Consider the following 14,728-nt stretch of genomic DNA (forward strand, 5'->3'; position numbering starts at 1 on the left):
GTGGTGGGGGCATTGAGGTAAGTTTTTTACATTTTCTTTTCCTCGAACTCTCCCCTCCCCTCCCCACCTCCCTCCCTCCATTTTGCCTGCACCACCACTCTGGCAGTGGCAGGGACACTACTGCATGGAAACACACTGTAACGAGTCATCGAAAAATTGTATCAAAGGCAGTAGTGTTACAGCAGTATGTTCATGTGAAATTAAGTATAAATTAGTATTTTGCTCATTTGTTAATGTGTACATTAGCTTCCTCATCTGTTTGTCACATTCAACAATTTCCAGTTTCTGAGTATGGAAAGTAGCATTAAGGTGTAACAGTGACTTTAGATAGACATAGTTCTAGAAAGATAAAGACTAAAGGGATTATTAAAACCAAAGTTCTGGAATCAGGGTAACTTGCCACAGCTAATGACAAACTATTCAAAGGCCTGAAGTAAATAGTACATACATCTCCCTCTGTGGCAAGGAATGGATAGATCAGGGCTTCTATAAAGTCAGAGATTGTAACGGTCAGGGAAGGATGATGTAGGCACATCATACTTGTTGTCCTGTAATGTATCTCTGTATTTCTTTGACATTTAGGGCCGTATGTATCAAGCAATTTCAAGATCGCAAATGCTGCAAATCGCAAAAAAACTGTGTTTGCGATCGCAAAATTGCATGTCCCAATGTATGACAATGTTTTGCATCACAAAATTGATATTCGCAAAAATTGCGATCACCAATTTTGCGTAGCAACAATTCTGCAAAAACCCCTTTGCGAATTCGGTATATGTGAGTCTCAAATTGCGAATTCACAATAATGTATGTCGCAAATTGCTAATTCGCAATACAATGTATCAAACATTCGCAAATTGCGAATATGTTAAAACCAAAACTTTGCAGCTTTAAATTACCACCAACGCAAGCTAGGTGGTAATCAGGTGCAACTTATTTAAACAGGCTCAGAATGCCTCAGGGTCTTTCACAATGGCAGCGCTGTATGTCATAGCGAGGAGGATGCGCATTCAAGCAGCAGCACAGAGAAGTAGGAGGAGACAAGAATGCGTTGTCAGAGTGCGCATTACCCTGCTCCAGCAGACCAAGGAAGAAATATATGAGAAGTATAGGCTGGACTCAGCTACTATACTAGACTTAATAGCTGACTTAAAACCTTTGCTTGAACATCCAACCCGCAGGACCCAAACCAATCCGACACATGTGCAGGTCCTCTGTTCACTGCACTTACTGGCATCAGGGAGCTTCCAGGGGGTAATAGCTACAGCAGGAGGGGTGTCCCAGGGTTGCCTGTTGCGTATTCTTGGATGCAATAGTACAGACAATACAGCATTATATCAGATTTCCCACCACACAGCAGGCATTGCAGCAGACCAAACTGGATTTCTACCAGAAAGCCCAGTTTCCCCATGTAATTGGTTGCATTGATCGGACACATGTAGCCCTCTCTCCCCCCTCAGATAATGAGTACTTATTTAGGAACCGGAATTCATTCCATTCACTCAACATACAGGTCATATGTATCGCAAAACATATCATAACTGATATAGTGGCCAAATATCCTGGCAGTACACACGATTCCTTCATTTTTAGAAACAGTGGAATATACACACTTCTCACTGGGGGTGAATTTGGCAAAGGATACCTGCTAGGTAAATGCATGTATTTCACTCTGATATACTCTTTAGAGCTGTAGAAATAGGACAGTGATTAACCGTATGTCTTTCAACCTGTAGGTGACAGTGCATATGCTGTGCGATCATTCATCCTCACACCGTACCTCAATCCGACTAATCAGAGTGAGAGAAGATACAATTGCGCACACAAGTCAACACGCCGTGTAACCGAGCGGACATTTGGAATACCCCTGTCTGCACAAAAGTGGAGGAGCACTACAGTATGGACCAGAAACTGGCTGCATGATTGTGGCTACTTGTGCCAGGCTGCACAACGTTGCGACAACAAAAGGCATCACATTGGAACTCACAGGTACAGAATCAGATGTGGATGAGGCACCAGGTCCACGTCTCAGACCAGCAGGTGGTGTAAGGGCAGCAGATGGCAGACAGAGGCGTGATGAAATAACAACCAACTATTTCTAGGTGAGTAATGATGACACAAAGCAAATCATGACTGTGTTTTAATATACCTTAACGTCAGGTAAATTGCATTCAGGCAGCCTACAAATCACAAGTAATGTGTGGCTCTTGCTGTTTCACATGTCAAGTACACAGGACATGAGTAATGGAATTACAAATGTACGTATGCTATGAGTTACTTCACCCATTAGCATTCAGCTGTGGCACCCCAGTCTGTTTATTCCGTCCACGGACTGCAGGTGCACACTTAGTGTTCTGACTGCCATCCCTTGATGAGGCATCTGATGCTGTTCCTTGCTTCACACTACTCCATCTGGGTTCTGTCATTGGTGGGTTAATGCTGCTGCGGCTGGAGACCTCCTCACTGTCCCCTGACCCCAGAAGACCGGTGCCAGCTATGTTTGCTGTCTGTAGCTGGTGAACTGCATTGGTGACTTGAACCAAACCTTTGGATGCACGGTCCCTCTTTGATGGCTCCAGTCATTTCATTTAATGTTGTCTGCACATGCCTTATTGCCCTCTTCAACTGTGTGATTTAGCTTTCTGATGCCCTCCTTTACGTTTTTGAGATTGTGATTGACAGTCACCAGCTGCCTGTTTATTGACCGTATGCTTTTTGCTTGCAGACGCTGAACCTTGACCATTGTGCCCTCCAGCCCAGAAATTACAGAAGAATCATCTCCTATGTCTGAGGTGTTTTGTGCACTTGGCCTGCGTCTTCTGCAACTGCCTCCCTACGGTGCATAGGAGGCTGCTCATGTTCCTGCTGTGCCTGCTCTTCTTGCTCCGGATGTGGCTTATCCTGCATGCCTTCCAGTTCTCCCTCCAACTCCGGGAGTGGAGGCACAGTATAACAGCGTTGTTTCTGTGCAGGTGTTGGCTGTGTTGTCTGCTCTGTCTCCTGACCCCCTGCCTGGTCCTGTGGAGGTGGTGCCTCTGTGTTGTCACCCTGCGTTGCAGGTTCACCTGTAAATATAAGAGCACTACTTATTGTGTGTCCTACTTTTTATTGTTCACTTAATAAACTTGGAAACAGTTGGTGTACCTAACTGCTGTGTTTCATTTTGGTTTTACTGTTATGTGTCAACTGCAGATACATTGCTTTGTGTCATTGCTAAACTGTGTTATGTGTGTAACTACATCTCCCATGATGCATTGCTGGGTGGCCAGGAAATTTAGAATGGAGTAGCATTGTTACTTCATAATTGAGGCATTCCTGGGTGTGTTCTTTTGTGAGTAATGTGTCAGGGCTGATTTAGCATGCATCTTACCTTGTTTGGTGTTGGGCGTGGCTGAGCTGTCAATATCTGCAACCTCACTGATGCTTTCCGGCTGTAGGGTGGACTCCACTAAATCCTCAAGGGATGTGGATGCAGGGTCAGTAGATGGACCTCCACCAGTTTTCTTAGCCTCTGCAAGCCTGTTGGCAACCTTTTCCTTAGCCCTTGAATGCATGTCATACCAACGCTTGCGTAGGTCACCAATGTGGAGCTGTGTAATACCAATGGCATTTACCTTAGCCTGTATGTCCAGCCAGATTTTGCACTTCTCTGACTCTGGGATGTACAGAGATTTCTTGCCAAAATGCAGTTAATTGAATTGCTAAATATTTGCGATTTTTTTAATATATCGCGTTTTGCGATTCTCAAATAGCGATTCGATAAAAATCGCTATTTGGGAATAGCAAATCTCATTTTTTATACATATGGTCCTAAGAGTAGATGTAAAAGATATCCCTTAGAGTAAAAAGACTCACAGCACACTTGTTCATAAACTCACTCAGAGTCATTAATCCCCCAAATAAGGGGTACACATAAACCAGGACCCACTACCTTGGGCTAAAATACCAACAAATTCGAAATGTAACCTCAACACCAGGAAAAATCACATTCTAAAAACATCATAATTTGCATCTTAAAAATATTTAGTGTTTGGGGGATTTATGAGTCTGAGTGAGTTTATACACAAGTGTGCTTTGAGTCTTTTTGCCCAAAGTGATATCTCTTACTCTTACTCCACTGTTGAGTAGTGCTCTGTTCCCTTTGGTGGGGGATGGGGGGGCACCTCTCTTTCCTAATCCCATTTCTTTTACATTTAGCCTTTGGCACTAAAATGCTTTGTGGGTTAGTCCTGGCCAGCTGACATGTAAGTTCACTATTGCCTCTGAGTGATTCACTACCTTGAATTTACATACAACAGGTTTCAGTCAGATTTGCATTGCTCTTGGTCCTACTAGTCAGGGGCATGCCCCATAGCGCAGACCAGGTAGACCAGCTTCCTCTTGTTCCATGATAGTCTGAAGCAGAAGATCTTCTCCATAATTTAGGCTTAAGGTTAGCCTGGAGGAAAACAGCAGCCAGCAGGGTTGTGTTCCTGGTAGTCGTGTATGTTGTCTGGTCCAAAGGATCTCTTTATGAAGCCCAGATTATACCTCCAGACTCAATGGGGCCATTGGGATCCTGCTTTGGGGCTCTGGTGGGAATCCATGACCAACCAAAGCTCTATTGCAGAACTGATAAGTCTGAAAATATCATGACGGGGAAACGTAAAAGATGTTGAGAACCCGAAAGAAACCCAAAAGTTCATCAGGTTGCTCCCAAAAGACAAATAAGTCAAACTGTTTGTTGGCTTAGGGAATTTTCCTACCCTCTTACCTTTTTCCTTTCTCTCTCTCTCTTCCCTTCTAAATCAAACCCTGGAGCAGGCTTGCCATTTTCAGGAATGTGAACTAGCATCCCACCTAGGACCAAAGAATTGGGAGGTGGTGACCAGTTACTGTTTTTTCAATTTCTGGTCATCAGAGGGAGGGTGGGAAACCGAAGCAGGTGACATGATTAGAGAAAATAAGGCAAGCAGCGGGTCTCATCTTAGTCACTTGTAGTTTATACACACTGAAACACATGGATGCAGAGTCAATTCTCCTATAATTTTGACATTAAGGGGCCGATTACGATGTAGCTCTTTAAGGCTCTGACCGACGGTTGGAGTCTTCAGGGCTGCATCGTAAGCAGCACCGCGGTTTACTTTCCGACCTCCTAATTATGATCTCGGAGGGCCGGAAAGTAATTCCGGCTGCCTTCCAATGGGCTGTAGGAGCCCATCCGCCATTCCAAAGCCAGCCAGTGAGGGTGGAACTTTCCGCCCTTGAGATTACCATGCACGGTTTCCAACATGGTTTCCATGCCGGCCTGTCTGACATGGAAATCATGTCAGAAAGTGTGCTTGGGGGCCCCCAGCAGGGCCCCCTTGTGCTTGCAGCCTCCATTTGGAGGCCGAGGGGGCACCTATGATGCACCCCTGTTGATCCCTGCACCCCAAGGCAGGCACCTTGCAGTGCCTGCCATGGGGTAAAGGGATGATCTGCACCTCCCTTTTCTCATAGGGAGCTTGTTTTATAGTCGGTTTATGGCTGTACCACAAGCTCCCATTGAAAAAAAGGAGCATGCGACAGCACAGTGTTCGGTCAAATTGTAATGAGACGGTTGGGACTGGCAACCGAAGGTCGATCCGTCCCAGGACCGAGGCAGTGTCGGGCGGACTGAAGTCCGCCTGACATAGTAATCATGCGTTAAATGTGAAAAGCCTTAACACATGCGCCAAGCATTATAAAACCAAGTGTAATAAATCCAAGGAAGAGATTCTGCATTACCACCTGCAGGGACCCTGCCTCTAAGAAACTAGGTTGGCATTTAAAGATAGCAACATACATCACAGACTCAGGGGAACATCATACTATTCTACTGAGCAAAATGCTTTGGTTAAGGTGGTCGCAATCTTAATATTTGACGTTTCTTTGAAAGTTACCGACTCCATGAGATACCATCAGTCACCTGGTTATATTAACAATTTAGAAAAGGAACGGAAACCTTCACATTTGTTTTATATACAGACCGACTTATAATATGCCTACACCATTAAATCAAATAATAATCTAATCACTGCTACGGGTAGGTACATCATAGCAGTGGATTATAACTACATTAGCTCTAGGCACCCAGATACTACTGTTATTTGAATTTACAACCCCCTAAAAAGGAGAAGACAAGAGGCATTTGGCAAAATTGGAATGGCTTGTTTAATTAAACATTACGGACAGGAGAACAGTTACAGGTACAGGGTCTGAGGACTGTCTCAATTTGCATCTGTAAGCGTTCTTCTTTTATACAAAACATGATGAGTTGTAAAAGTTTCTGGCATACCATATATGGTGAGGAATATTGGTTGCTGCCTTTGGAGTCATACATTAATGTGGCCAGTGGATAACGTTTCCAGATGTCCGGCATGGGGAGCGCCTGATCACTACGTGTGCTAGGTCCTGATTGTCTATGTGTTCCTAACTCATGTGGCATGTGACATGATGTTGTTTTTGGGAGCGTGCACACCCCCTCAGTCATGTGTACTTTATTGAGACAATCTCCCTTGACCATTGTAATGGCGCTGTGACTATCTGTGGGATTGGTCAAGAGTTTCCTGCCCACGTCTTTGCCTGTCAGCTACACACCCTCCCACCTGTGACCTATCAATTAGCAATTGCGGGCCTAAGTCTAAGGGCCTGCCTGACTACAAATTTGCTAGTCGAGGTTGGTGTAGAGTTCACAACAGGCAAATCTGTTCATAAAGATGAGATTTCATTTTCAGCGATGTATGCATTGATTTCCAAATTAACATTCCCCCTCTAGTTGATTTTTCAACTACACTAACGAAATCAGGAATTTTGACAATTACTTTATTTGGGGTCAGTTGTTCCTTAAGCTCACTATTGACAACTTCCTCCCTATTTACCTGCATTCTGCGCTTTTACAGCACATGATCCCCAATTGCGAAACCCAACAAAACAATAGCAACATAGTGATCACTGGCAACAGTGATTTACATCAACCGAATATCCATTGTGGGCACCCGGAGAACCAATTTGAAAACCACTCCTGCTCAGGTTCACGTCCCTCTTCGATCATGCATCTTTATAGATTCTGCAAGGCTTGGATGACATGCTTCAATGTCCCATTGTCCAATCATTCCCTGGGCTGAACGTACAGCAGGATGCTCCAATCTTGGCACAGATCCTCCCTCCATTGTGGCCATTAAGTCCAGTCCATATCGGTGCTGCATTACCATGAGGCGGATTACTCGCATTTCTTCCTTGATAGAATTGAGGCCAACTCAGTGCTGTTCATCATTTTGATTCAGAAAAGGGGGTGGTGATGAACAGAGTGCCTGAATTAAGCAGACCACTCTTACCCAGTCCAAAGATCAGGGCTTGATCCATCACCGTTTTTTAGCTCACTGCACCATCCCAGCTCAGAACTTGGCTATATGCAAATTAGTCTGTTCCTGTCCCAGTGCATGATGGGAACAGGGCAAACCAAACTACCAAGCCAATTCTTATACTGGGAAGGAAACAAGCTTCCGGGGACCGGTTTCTGCCATTTCAGGCGTCGTCGGCCCGGCTTGCTTGAATCCTGATGGTGCAATGAGCAAGGGACTCACATCTGAGTATACCCTTCCACGCTTATGGTGGACAAAATGTTCATCACCACCCCCTTTTCTGTATCGTTTTTGGCCACTATAGGTGTGGCAGGGTATACTCAGACATGAGTCCCTTTCTCACTGCTCCATCAGGATTCAAGCAAGCCGGGCCGAAGAGGCTGAAATGCCAGAAACCGGTCCCCGGTAGCTTGTCTCCTTTCTGGTGAAGAATTGGCTTGGTAGTTTGGTCTGCCCTGTTCCCATGATGCACTGGGCCAGGGACAGACTAATTTGCATATAGCCAGGTTCTGAGCTGGGATGGGGCAGTGAGATAAATAACGGTGATGGATCAAGCCCTGATCTTTGGACTGGGTAAGAGTGGTCTGCTTAATTCAGACACTCTGTTCATCACCACCCCCTTTTCTGTATCCTTTTTCTGTATCGTTTTTGGCCACTATAGGTGTGGCAGGGTATACTCAGACATGAGTCCCTTTCTCACTGCTCCATCAGGATTCAAGCAAGCCGGGCCGAAGAGGCTGAAATGCCAGAAACCGGTCCCCGGTAGCTTGTCTCCTTTCTGGTGAAGAATTGCCTTGGTAGTTTGGTCTGCCCTGTTCCCATGATGCACTGGGCCAGGGACAGACTAATTTGCATATAGCCAGGTTCTGAGCTGGGATGGGGCAGTGAGATAAATAACGGTGATGGATCAAGCCCTGATCTTTGGACTGGGTAAGAGTGGTCTGCTTAATTCAGACACTCTGTTCATCACCACCCCCTTTTCTGTATGTATCGTTTTTGGCCACTATAGGTGTGGCAGGGTATACTCAGACATGAGTCCCTTTCTCACTGCTCCATCAGGATTCAAGCAAGCCGGGCCGAAGAGGCTGAAATGCCAGAAACCGGTCCCCGGTAGCTTGTCTCCTTTCTGGTGAAGAATTGGCTTGGTAGTTTGGTCTGCCCTGTTCCCATGATGCACTGGGCCAGGGACAGACTAATTTGCATATAGCCAGGTTCTGAGCTGGGATGGGGCAGTGAGATAAATAACGGTGATGGATCAAGCCCTGATCTTTGGACTGGGTAAGAGTGGTCTGCTTAATTCAGACACTCTGTTCATCACCACCCCCTTTTCTGTATCGTTTTTGGCCACTATAGGTGTGGCAGGGTATACTCAGACATGAGTCCCTTTCTCACTGCTCCATCAGGATTCAAGCAAGCCGGGCCGAAGAGGCTGAAATGCCAGAAACCGGTCCCCGGTAGCTTGTCTCCTTTCTGGTGAAGAATTGGCTTGGTAGTTTGGTCTGCCCTGTTCCCATGATGCACTGGGCCAGGGACAGACTAATTTGCATATAGCCAGGTTCTGAGCTGGGATGGGGCAGTGAGATAAATAACGGTGATGGATCAAGCCCTGATCTTTGGACTGGGTAAGAGTGGTCTGCTTAATTCAGACACTCTGTTCATCACCACCCCCTTTTCTATATCGTTTTTGGCCACTATAGGTGTGGCAGGGTATACTCAGACATGAGTCCCTTTCTCACTGCTCCATCAGGATTCAAGCAAGCCGGGCCGAAGAGGCTGAAATGCCAGAAACCGGTCCCCGGTAGCTTGTCTCCTTTCTGGTGAAGAATTGGCTTGGTAGTTTGGTCTGCCCTGTTCCCATGATGCACTGGGCCAGGGACAGACTAATTTGCATATAGCCAGGTTCTGAGCTGGGATGGGGCAGTGAGATAAATAACGGTGATGGATCAAGCCCTGATCTTTGGACTGGGTAAGAGTGGTCTGCTTAATTCAGACACTCTGTTCATCACCACCCCCTTTTCTGTATCCTTTTTCTGTATCGTTTTTGGCCACTATAGGTGTGGCAGGGTATACTCAGACATGAGTCCCTTTCTCACTGCTCCATCAGGATTCAAGCAAGCCGGGCCGAAGAGGCTGAAATGCCAGAAACCGGTCCCCGGTAGCTTGTCTCCTTTCTGGTGAAGAATTGGCTTGGTAGTTTGGTCTGCCCTGTTCCCATGATGCACTGGGCCAGGGACAGACTAATTTGCATATAGCCAGGTTCTGAGCTGGGATGGGGCAGTGAGATAAATAACGGTGATGGATCAAGCCCTGATCTTTGGACTGGGTAAGAGTGGTCTGCTTAATTCAGACACTCTGTTCATCACCACCCCCTTTTCTGTATCGTTTTTGGCCACTATAGGTGTGGCAGGGTATACTCAGACATGAGTCCCTTTCTCACTGCTCCATCAGGATTCAAGCAAGCCGGGCCGAAGAGGCTGAAATGCCAGAAACCGGTCCCCGGTAGCTTGTCTCCTTTCTGGTGAAGAATTGGCTTGGTAGTTTGGTCTGCCCTGTTCCCATGATGCACTGGGCCAGGGACAGACTAATTTGCATATAGCCAGGTTCTGAGCTGGGATGGGGCAGTGAGATAAATAACGGTGATGGATCAAGCCCTGATCTTTGGACTGGGTAAGAGTGGTCTGCTTAATTCAGACACTCTGTTCATCACCACCCCCTTTTCTATATCGTTTTTGGCCACTATAGGTGTGGCAGGGTATACTCAGACATGAGTCCCTTTCTCACTGCTCCATCAGGATTCAAGCAAGCCGGGCCGAAGAGGCTGAAATGCCAGAAACCGGTCCCCGGTAGCTTGTCTCCTTTCTGGTGAAGAATTGGCTTGGTAGTTTGGTCTGCCCTGTTCCCATGATGCACTGGGCCAGGGACAGACTAATTTGCATATAGCCAGGTTCTGAGCTGGGATGGGGCAGTGAGATAAATAACGGTGATGGATCAAGCCCTGATCTTTGGACTGGGTAAGAGTGGTCTGCTTAATTCAGACACTCTGTTCATCACCACCCCCTTTTCTGTATCGTTTTTGGCCACTATAGGTGTGGCAGGGTATACTCAGACATGAGTCCCTTTCTCACTGCTCCATCAGGATTCAAGCAAGCCGGGCCGAAGAGGCTGAAATGCCAGAAACCGGTCCCCGGTAGCTTGTCTCCTTTCTGGTGAAGAATTGGCTTGGTAGTTTGGTCTGCCCTGTTCCCATGATGCACTGGGCCAGGGACAGACTAATTTGCATATAGCCAGGTTCTGAGCTGGGATGGGGCAGTGAGATAAATAACGGTGATGGATCAAGCCCTGATCTTTGGACTGGGTAAGAGTGGTCTGCTTAATTCAGACACTCTGTTCATCACCACCCCCTTTTCTGTATCGTTTTTGGCCACTATAGGTGTGGCAGGGTATACTCAGACATGAGTCCCTTTCTCACTGCTCCATCAGGATTCAAGCAAGCCGGGCCGAAGAGGCTGAAATGCCAGAAACCGGTCCCTGGTAGCTTGTCTCCTTTCTGGTGAAGAATTGGCTTGGTAGTTTGGTCTGCCCTGTTCCCATGATGCACTGGGCCAGGGACAGACTAATTTGCATATAGCCAGGTTCTGAGCTGGGATGGGGCAGTGAGATAAATAACGGTGATGGATCAAGCCCTGATCTTTGGACTGGGTAAGAGTGGTCTGCTTAATTCAGACACTCTGTTCATCACCACCCCCTTTTCTGTATCGTTCATCATTTTGAGCATATCCAACTGGGTTATTTGGAGCCAGTAGGCATTAGCTTGGGTCTGCAGGGTGAAGAAGGGTATTGACCACCCTACCCCCAGCTCAGCTGTGCTCCTATGAACAGTCTAAATTCTTCTGAAATGTCTTTCAATGGAGCCTAACCAAAATAGTCCATGGCTCTCCTTTCACGATCTTGGTGCAGCAAGGTTGTCTTGTTCCTTAATGCGTGCTGGTACAAGCCTGATAGATCTTCCCAGGAATTACCAGGGTAGGGGTGTGCATGGTGACCAGGGAACACAGTCCTCACCGAGTGTCGGGTTACTCGCCACATTGCCAGTAGTAATCCAACAGCGTGGAGGTGCCCCATTACATATCTGGAATATAAAATATCACTCTGTAGTTTGTGCCCCTCGGAAGAATTCCTTTTCATCTGCTACATAAGGAGCACAGTGTTAGTTTCTATTCAATCAGGGGTTGTCCTTTTCCTTCTCATTAGGTATATCCACCCACCTCAGTATCCTAGATTTCATGACATGGTGTGGCTGCACTTTCATTCAACCCTCGTGCATGTGACTCGTTCTACTTTTTATCCCCTGAGCTGGACAGCCCGACATAGGAATTCCATGTTGGGAGGCTATTTGTTGCTTAACAAGACCACCCCTGTCACACTCAGACCAATTTTCGGTCCACAGATGAACCCTGGAGCAGACATGTTTGTGCACTGAGTTGGGGGTTTTACTACCTCCAAAAATCTTTCTTCTGGGCCTTGTGATATCTTCCCGTATGTGGCCCTTCTGATTCATCCTTTCCAGCTCGTTTTGGATATTATTAATGCTTTCAGTTAGTGGGGCATATTTATATAAAGGAATATCGCTACCCAAATGTCACTTTTAGTGACATTCTGGTGACGATAGGCCCTTCTCCATAGTTACAAAGCGGCGATAAGCCACTTTTGTGTCTTAACGCCGCCTTATATATGAGGCCCCTTTACACGCGTCACTTGGCGTGATAGAGGTGTGCAATGGATGTTACTGTGGGTGTTACACGTCGACATGCATTGCTTTTGACAGTGCCTCAGATTTACAAGGAGGTGTAAATCTGAGGCAGCACCAAAAACTAATGCCAAGCAAGAGCAGGCATTATAGTGGTTAAAAGAGGAGAAATTGTTTTATTTCTCCTAGTTTTTGCTCTTTTTATGTGTGCTGCATTGTGCAGCACACATGGAAAGAGCAACATGCCATTAATGGTTGTTTATGTGCAGAAAGGTGTGCCTTCCTGCACATCAACATTAAATAATGATGATTTGCTACTTCTATGTGTGCTGCATTCTGCAATCACCATTAGTGATTGTTTATGTCCAGTAAGGGACACCTTTCTGCAAATAAACAATCATTCCCTGCAACGCCGGCACCCTTGCACTATGGTGCAAGGGTGCCTGCGTTGGCACTAGGCAGCTAAATTTAGCACCAGCACTTTGGAGCACAGGGATGCTCTATATTGGTATGAATACGATGCATCCCTGCGTATTGAAAATGGCAGAGTGCAGCGCTGCCAAATTTGGTGCAACTCCATGCTCCAACATCTTCTCCTGAATATACCTCCAGATATATAGAGGTGTTGGGTTAGTGTCATATCAGGTTACTTTTACAACTACCCTTTGTGATTCTATCTTTTTGGGTTGGATCTTGGCCCTTATCCCATAAGGCATTTTGCTTTTCTCTGCGCTACTTCTTGGGACAAGTAAAGGCTCTCTAAACCAACCACATGTGGGATTAGTGAACAGACATAACATGAAATGGCTGATGCTTGAGAGCCTACTGTGGTCATGTGCTGGTACCCTGTGTTATGCAAAAGGGCGCTGTGCATTTGGGATGCAGGTGTTCTGTTTGGTGTAATTGTATGCAATGTATGAGAGATCCATACACAGGCGCTGTGGTTCCCTTTCAGTGAATTTCTTTTGACTCAGCATTTCCTCTGTAGTGCTCAAGTGTGGGACAATGCACAATACAATAGGAAGATCTTGCATAAGCATATAAGTATACATAGCTTTTGTTGAGACACTGCAGTTCTTGGTATGGGTCCCCTGGGAGTCATCTGCGCTCCTCTGGTGGCTGTATTACTTCTGAGCAGTTCATAAAAGTTAACAGTTTTAGTTCATAGAGGCTATGTCTTGGAGGGGTTCAACTGCACATCGGAGAGGTGGACCCACAGACTTTTTCACTCCACCTTAAGGGCCATGGGTGTTGAAAAGACCACCCGGTAGGGCCCCTCAAACCTAGCCTCTTTTCACTTTCTCACAAAGTTCCAAACGTATATCTCTTGTCCAGGCGGAGGTGTTGAATATGGCAGCTTGTCACTGGTGCACTTAGAGGTTTTGTGGCTGACCTGTTTGGAAAAAACCTAGCCTTTTTCATTAATTCTGAGAGATATACATGCAGTTCTTCTCCAAATGCTTTTTAGCTAGCCTCAGTATAGAACCTGCCACTGGTTGTTGGAAAGGACGTCCCCATCAGTCTATCAGTCATGATCTGTTGTGGTGTGAGATGGTGATCGCTGTTGTTGTGTAGTTCCTATATTCCCAATAGGCTCTGTGCATTGGAATAATATATCCTATAGATGTGACATAGGACTTAGGTCTACTAAGTCGCTATTGAATATATTAGACTTAATTGTGAGTGCCAGATAGCTCAGAGGTCACAAGAAACTTTCTCGAACTCACAAGAATGGATTTAGTTTCTGACAACCGCATAAATATGACAATTTTGTTTCCCCAAGATAAAACTGATCTTCAGAGTCATGGAAACAATAGATAGATATTTTACTCAGTCATTCGTGCATGCTTCGTTTCACCAGAAGTGCAGAGATATAGAGAGACTGGCGTTTTCAATAAAGTATTTATTGAACAGTCTTTTTTCTCATGCAGAAGAAATGAACTGCTACAATCGTAAGACTTGTTGCAAAGTATAATGCGTAGAGTCAGAAGAGTAGGATAAAATAATACCGTTAAAGCATTGTATGGTTCCTAGACCATAGATAAATACATACATAAATAACAAAGGCTAAAAAGTACTCAACTGGTGCTTCTAAAATACGCCTACCCGATGTACCTATCCTAAGTCTAGTACGAGGGAAGAAGTAAGCGATGTGTAGCATAAATTTAGTATTCTTTTTGCCAAGAATCTATCCAAGATTTGTCTTAGGGTCTAATCAGCTCCGTACCTTGGTCTAGAATGAAGGAGGTCAGTCTCAGGACTCGATTTCCTAACAACCCGCAATGGTAGCTTGGAAACACTGGAGCTGGATTTCTCGGCCAGAGAAAAGACGGCGTCTCTCTTAGTGCGTCTGCTGGAGGGTCGGCTTCCTTCGGCACTTGCTGTAGCAGGATGCGTCGGGCAAGTAGATTGTCGAACTTCTCCAAACCACCGTGTGTTTGCTTGGGCAAGTGTGGGCATATTTATACATTGAAGGTTCCGAGTTTGATGTAAAGGTGGACATAATAACGTCATCAAAAAGTCTCAGTTCTTTGAAAACTCCATGAGTTCTTGGATAAATCAATATTCAAGCAAGGGGAAGTCCCTAGCTGCTGAAGCTGAGTTTTCCAAGAAATCGTTG

Source organism: Lissotriton helveticus, chromosome 11 (genome assembly GCF_964261635.1).
Source record: "Lissotriton helveticus chromosome 11, aLisHel1.1, whole genome shotgun sequence".
Classification (NCBI taxonomy): Eukaryota; Metazoa; Chordata; class Amphibia; order Caudata; family Salamandridae; genus Lissotriton; species Lissotriton helveticus.